The sequence below is a fragment of the Octodon degus genome, unplaced genomic scaffold (genome assembly GCF_000260255.1).
Source record: "Octodon degus isolate 3935 unplaced genomic scaffold, OctDeg1.0 scaffold00227, whole genome shotgun sequence".
Lineage (NCBI taxonomy): Eukaryota > Metazoa > Chordata > Mammalia > Rodentia > Octodontidae > Octodon > Octodon degus.
Window position 1 is genome coordinate 1,823,633 of NW_004524803.1, and position 7,519 is coordinate 1,831,151.

Genomic DNA, 7,519 nt, shown 5'->3' on the forward strand with positions numbered 1-7,519 from the left:
GCCCGGGCAGCTTCGGCTCCGGTCGCGGCCCGCTGTGGCCTCCGCCTCCGCTCTCCCGGGGGACGCGCGTGCCCAGCTGCCGCCGCCGCGGCCGAGTCCCCGCCCTGCTCCCGCTCCGGGGAGCTCACTCCCGGGTGGCGGCACGCGCCACGCTCGGCCACCCGGTGGAAGGGCCTCCCGCTACAGCGTGCAGCCTGTTGGAATAAAGGCGGCTCAACAGCCGAATTCGGTGTTTTGAAAACATGGCGTGGTTTTGAATGATTGAAAGACAGGTTTTTTTCCTTTTGAAATTCACCCTTTCACATTGATTAATGTTTTCCTCATCCAACGCGAGCACCTACACTCCCCGCCGCAGCGACGCCCTGGGAGTCACCCGAGGGGCAAAGGCTCTCGCCTGGAATGGAGAGGAAAAATGAGCACAGGTGTTCGCTACCTCGCTGCGGGCGCAATGGTAACCGAGGTGTTTTATTCTTAATCTATTAGATGATGTAATCGGTAGTGAACCGGTTCCATACTACTCTAGGATTTGTAGAGAAAATGTATTCATATCCTGAATGATTACCATAATGTAAAGATAGTGTCCAGAAACAGTAGTCAGATTATGACAAGTAGAAATGGTCGTAAGTGGGGATTGAAATGAGTGTTTGCAATCTCAGTCCTCACTTGTGATTTATATAATTGCATGCACGTAGGTTTCACTTGATTCTGAGTAGAGCACAGGTAAAGAATATTACTGGCCTTCTCTGGCATCTTCTGATGGTCACTGCTCAGCACTGGATATGTTGCAGTAGAAGTTTAATGTTAATGAATTCTTATAATCGGTCAGCATCTTACACTTTTTAGTGTTTGTTCATCTCAGCAAGTATTTATTGGATACCTATTATGTGCCAGGACCCCCTAAAGATAGCAAAGTCTGACCACACTCAAGTCCTTTATGTGAGATGGCATGACATTTGCATGTACTTGCACATACGCTCTTGTCTACTTTGTGTCTTCCCTGACACAGTGTAAATGCTGTGTAAACACTGTATTTAGGGAATCGTGACCAGAAAGACCACGGATTCGCGTTCAGTAGACGGACACAATTTTGGGATATAGGCCTGCAGAACTAGATGCTAGAGGTAGATTTGTCTCCCATACAGATTAAGTCCCTGCCCACACAGAGCTTACACTTGTTAGAAGCAAGCAAGCAAATAAATGATAGAAGTGCTATGTAGAATAATAAGCTAGAGCTTAAGGGGTAGGGTGCGCCAGCGAAGAGTGGACATCAACTCTACAGTGAACAAAGGTCTCTGGGAAGGTGGTATTTGGGCAACCACCTGAGGGAACGGAGCGAGGTGTGAGTGTCCAGGAAAGCGCCTTCTGTAAGAAGTGGGGCCGCAAGCGCCAAGGCTCCTAGGTGAGGGCAGGTTAGTGTTAAAGAGCAGCCAGGAGGCTGGAGCGCATCTTACAGGCAAGAGAGAGTGTGGTAGAAGATGGGGTTAGTGACGTAGCCACAGTTAGATCGTGAATTACGTCTAAATCTTAGTTGGGATAGGGCAGTCTGAGTGTAATCCGTTCCAGGACCGTATCATTTTCTGTGTAGACCTGGAAAAGTGGAAAATGAGTTCTCTGCTTCCAAAATACAATGCTAAAACAGGCAGAGGATGGCAGTTACAGCCATTTTTGAGGAAGTGGGGGGAAAGTGGAAAAAAGTTACTGCTCCCAGTTTTCCAGTCCAACCTAGCAATCTCGATGAAATGTCAATGTGAAGGCATATTCTCTGTGGCTCATGATTCTGCTGTGGGGTCACGGCCCCACGCTCTGGACAGTAAGAATGAGCACGGAGGTCCTTGAGGGGCTGTAATTCTGCCTCCCATGGTCATTATTATTTTCATTAGATTTAGTATTACTTCGTTAGTAATCGTTTAGCAATACTTCAAGTAAAGTGGTTCATTACTTCTGACCTCTAAACGAATACTTGATCAGTACTTTAGCTCACCATTTTAAGGAACTTTATTGTAAATCACTAAGAAATTCAGAGTTGCCATCTATTTTCTATTAGCTCGAAAACAATTTTGTCTTGATTTACAGATCAGCTTTTCTCATAGGCATTTCACTTATTCCAACATTATTGACTTTTTCCAGATCCAGAGCACCTGTAGTGTGTTTAATTTTATGAGATAGGGAAAGTTTTACAACTGCTAAGGTCATCATTCTTCACCTTTTAAGCACATGGAAACCCATTTGTGCCTCCCAGCAGGTGGCAGCAAATCGGTACTCAGTAAAGTATGGTAAAATTGTAATTTTCTTATCCTGGGAAGTGTTTTGGATGTTGCAGACTGGTTTACCAAGAAGAACAGAAAGAATATTGGTGCCAATAAAAATAGAAGTTGGTAATTGAGAACGTTCTGGAAAATCCCCAAATCTCAATAATTAAAGGCATACATTTTCCAAATTGCCAGTCTCAGAAGTTCAGATTGACACTGCAGACATTTTTGTTCTCTTCTAAGCCAGCTGACTCACGTGGGAAATACAGAAATGATTAGTGTCACATTCTAACCAATTGCATTAACCTGGCCCTGCCCTGAGATTGGACTATAGTGGAAGCACCTGTGGACGGCTGTTGAGTAGTTCACTGAAACAATTATAGAATATTTGGAATTCATGAAATTGCTCCCATTTCTCGCTTTTCTTCTTTCACAGATTGAAAATACCGATGAAAACTCTGGGAACAAAACAGTGGATGTGGTTAACAAAACAAAAAATCTTTCTGGACAGCTTCTGATAAATTCAATAAGTACAAACACAATGAACATAGATTATTTGCATAATGATGTAACAAAAACATATTGGAAAATGAAAACTATAGGGAAATTGCATTGGGAAAGTGAATTAAGATTCTGATTCTGGCAAGATGACAGTTTAATGATGAATGGCCATATAGAGGAGGAAGAACTACCTCTCTTGCTTTCCTCTGATTGTAAATATCTGTAATGATTGATTGGCTGTGTCAGCTTGAGTAAGAGAAGTGCAGCTAAATTGGCTCAGCAGTTCCATACCCTAGGATGTGGGAGAGCCACCCCATGGCCTGTCACCTGGATGGTATGAAGGAGAAGTGGAGATGGAACTTCTTTGGAGGAGACCAGTCCTTGCTGTCACCTTGTACCTCATCTCCTGGCTTCCAGCTCAGAGTTCGGCTTCCTGCGTGGATCCTTCAGCCTTCCAGATAGACCTTTAAGCCTCTTCCAGCTCAGACTCCAGCTTCCGGTGCAGATCCTTTAGCCTTCCAGTAGACCCTTAAGCCTTTCATGGCAGACTCATCAGCCTCCTGATAATGTTGCACAGGACTCTGCATTGAGCTCCAAACATTCGGCTAGATCCGGCAGTCTCTAGTGTGCAGACAGTCCCCTGCATGCTCATATCCGATTCGGGGTGGCCAATGTAAGCCCGATCTTGTAAATTCTTATATACTCACATATATTCTATTAAATCTGTTTCTCTAGTAAACACTGATACGGTATTTTTCATCCTCATATTCTGATAAAATAATTGAAACTCAGTTTTCATTTTCCAACATCTAAATTTGTCCTAAACATACCTCTAACAAGGGTTTCTAAAACTAAGTTTCTCCTTAATAGATCTTTGAGAGAATCTGGGACTTATAAATCATTGTGATATTAAAAGTATTTTTTTACTTAAAAAGATTTTCAGTTATTCCTCTGTATGCCTTTGTCAATTAGGGCTTATTGAACATGACCAAATTTCCTTTTGTAAGTGGAGTCCCCAAAAAACTTCTGCTCGAGGTCTCCTTCATTTCTATGCATTTTTATCATATTCTCAATCTCTTGTTTTGCAGTTTTAAACCTTTATATTATTTTTGACCCATCTGAAAAAAATTATATAATTTCAGTATAATTTTCTAAAATCTCAGAGGATATCTTTTCTGAAAGTCTATTCTGGGTTTCTATAAAGGGAAAATCAAATGTGGGCTAAGGGTTATCACAGGTGAGAGGTGTTTGGCGGCCGCTGTGCCGCTGCCTCATGCCACTGTTCCCCTCAGTGGGAAGCGTGTGCTGGTGGAGTCTTGTTTTAGTGGCTTTTTTTTTCCTGTATTTTTAGGGAAGGGTCTACAGGGTGTTCAGGGTCTTACTGCTATATCGGACTCGTAGTGATCCGCCTGTTTACAGCCTCCCAAGAGCTGGGATCACAGGCACAAGCCACCACGCCCAGGCTCAAACACCATCTCAGCGCGCCCTGGGGGCTGCAGTCTCATTTTATGTATGAGGACACTGAAAATAAACAGCATATCCAGCAGGGTGTAATAATGACAGCGCGGCTTTGAGCTCATGTTCATCCAGTGTGTACGTCCTTAGTCATCAGTGTTTCCTGCCTCCTATTTTGTTGTGTGTTTGTTAAAGCAAAAGAATTGTTTGGGATCCTCGCCAGAGTTTTGATCTCTCCAATTTCAGCGTCATCTTTCTCTAAGTGGCTTTCTGTAAGTTGCCATGCACTGTTAATGGCACCATGATGGAAGCTTCCCAGCGCGATACACGATTTCACCACATGGTGGTGCTAGTGGAGTGAGAAGCCCGGTGCTCCTCATGTTTGACAGTCGGCTCAGACCTATGTTTAAATGTCCAAAGAAAGTAGTTCGCGGTGTTTAAAAATACGAATTTTTTAAAACCAGTCACAAAGAGTTATAAAGCATTCTTAAAACAGAAGGAATGAAAAGATCACAACTACAGAAGTAATTGGCTCATGGAAGTTAAAAATAACAAGATAAAAGATGAGCCTTTGTATTCATAAATAAATATGTGGCACAAATGTCAGAGACTTTCCACAGGAAGGAAAACGCCAAAGGAAATGAACTAAATGACAGCAGGTGGCAAAACCAAAATGAGGCCAGCTGTACGGTGGTGATGTTTCAGGGTCAAATGGATAAATGTTCCAGTAAGATTCCATAGTAAGTGCAAGTGGGTTAACAAAAGCCAATTACTAAGAGACTTTAGCGCATGCTTTAATGAACATCACTACCTTTTCTAACCAGAATAAACATTTTTCCTGCAGGTACAGGACAAGTTTGTAGAAAAAAGTGTTGCCTTTCAGAAACTGGTTAAAGCAGATTCTTATTTGTTCTGCCCCACAGTGATGCTCCAGGTTTGATCCCTTGACCAGCAGTAACCCAGCCTGAGGTTACATGCGCAAGTTCTGTGCTCCCACTCTTAGCGAATCAGAGACTCTGGAAGTGCAGCCTTCCACATGTTCACATGCACCCAAAAGCTTGAGATCCACGGTATTACTTTAAAAACAGAAAATTCATTAAATATTAATAGTACAAAGATATTAAAAACCACAGAATAATTTAAAGGAATATAAGGTAGCGCTATTCATGCAGTTAAACATCCTGTTGAATAATTTTTAATAATGGAAGAGGCCTATAATAGCGTGAAATGTCAGAATATAAAGTTGATCTCGCTTATGTAAAATGATTGCAGAAAAAGACCGAAAGACCAAAAGGTTGCTTTGGAGCGATGACATTGCACACGTATGTTCCCCCTACTTCTTTATATTACATACTGATTCGCAGAAGGCATTGTATGCATTAAAAGGGCCTTTGGGAGGTAGAGCCTGCTCAGAAGAGGCGAGTCTCAGAAGACCTAGAAGGCTGCATCTGCTCCCTGGCTCCGCCCTCCTCTGCTTGCCAGCCCCCTCTGCTGTGTCTGCCTTATACCTGCCATCCATGGGCTGGACTGGCAGCTCTGGACGGAGTGAGGAGTACTGCTCAGAAAGGCTGCAGGGACACAGGGCATTACAGGCACCGTAAAACATTTTAAAAATCTAAGACTACATTTCCTAAAAGAATAGCAAAATAATGAAAACTAATAAATTATTAAACAAGGAAAATCATTTGAAAATTTTGAGGGAAATTGTCTTAAGCAAATAGGAAATAAAAAGCGTAATTATTGATATTTTAGGGAACAATGGGTATAAAATGACAAAACTGAAGGAATGCATATGAAGATGTACTTTTTAAAAAACACAATCTGTTAAGTTTAAAAAGCCTAAGTTGAACTAAATCTTTAGTTCTGTGAGTCAGAAAAATAGTCCCTTCCCTACTCTCCAAAATCATGAGAAAGTAAAATATAAAAGTAAACATTAAAGAATTATGAAATAAAAGCCATTGCAGGTATAAGTTGTGGCTTCGGATAAAAAAAATACAAAAATATCATGACAATTTTAAAGAAAAACACAAGCGTAAACCTAATATTTTAGGAATATGAAATGAGATATAGTACTGATACAATTCTTAATATAAAAGAAGACCTTGGTGGCACATACTTATTCCAGCACTCAGGAGGCTGAGGCAGGCGAATAATTGTGAGTTTGAGACCAACCTGCATAATAAAACTGTGTTAGTTGATACCTTGTGTCAACTTGGCTGAATCAGCGGAGGCAGATCTCAGCGTGGGGGCCTAGCCCTGAAGGCAGGCAGGGCCCAGGAATTGAGGAAGGCTTCCACCGCCCTGCCCCAGCTTCAGTGGAGAAGTCCCAGTCTTGGGAGGAGCTTAATCTTCGCAGCAGCACAACTTTGGAGGAAAGCTGATCTTCACTGTGGAGCACCGGTCTCTGCAGTCAGCGCAGAGGGAAGAGAGAGGCCTGATGGATGCCGCCGCAGCAGCTGCTCCTCCTCTGCTCTTCATTGTTTTCTGCCGCATGAACTGCTGTTGTTTGCCTTGGAGCCAGCGGAATATGGACTGAACCCTCCAGTAACTGCTAAATAAACCTTTCCTTCCTTAGTTTTGAGTGTCGGGTATTTGTTCCAGCAACGAGTAAAAAGTAACTAAGACAAAGACCCTGTCTCAAAGACCCCCCCCCAAAAAAAAAAAAGTAACAGAAGACCTTTATTTCCAATAGCAGGCAGGCTGAGTCATTTACGCCAGACCTTCCTGCTGGAATGAAACATAACTTTAAAAGGATGGGTAATGCATGGAAACATTATTTTAAGCAGTAAAGATATAACAATACAGTATGGAATTTCCAGGACAAGATCTAAATAGAACTGGGACCCCGAAGATACTTGCTGGGTGCTTATATTGCCGTTGTCCCAGGAGTATTTACTAAATGAGGCAAAGGTTTGCCTTTCGTTATCGTAGATTTTGGACAACAGAAATCAAAATCCAGGATTTATCCAAGTTAAAGATCTAGGAGATCCTTTTCCTGCAAAGCCAAGATACAGAGGGATAATTCCCTCAGGATAAGGATGAACCAGGTGTGTCTGAATTGACAGTTTCTTTGCACCAAGAGAAGGCAGAGACAGCTTCACTTTAGGGTTCTAAGAATCCTCAAAAATAATTTTCCAAGGGAAAACAAAATCAGTTCACAGTCAAAAGTAACCAAGCAACACAAGGAAACAAGTCACCATGAACAAGAACCAGCAGAAACAACTAATAGCAGAGACAAATGTATGATGAATTCAGACTTCGGGCGGTTTCACTTAAAATAATAAAATTATGCTTTTAAAAGTAAGTAGGGGGGG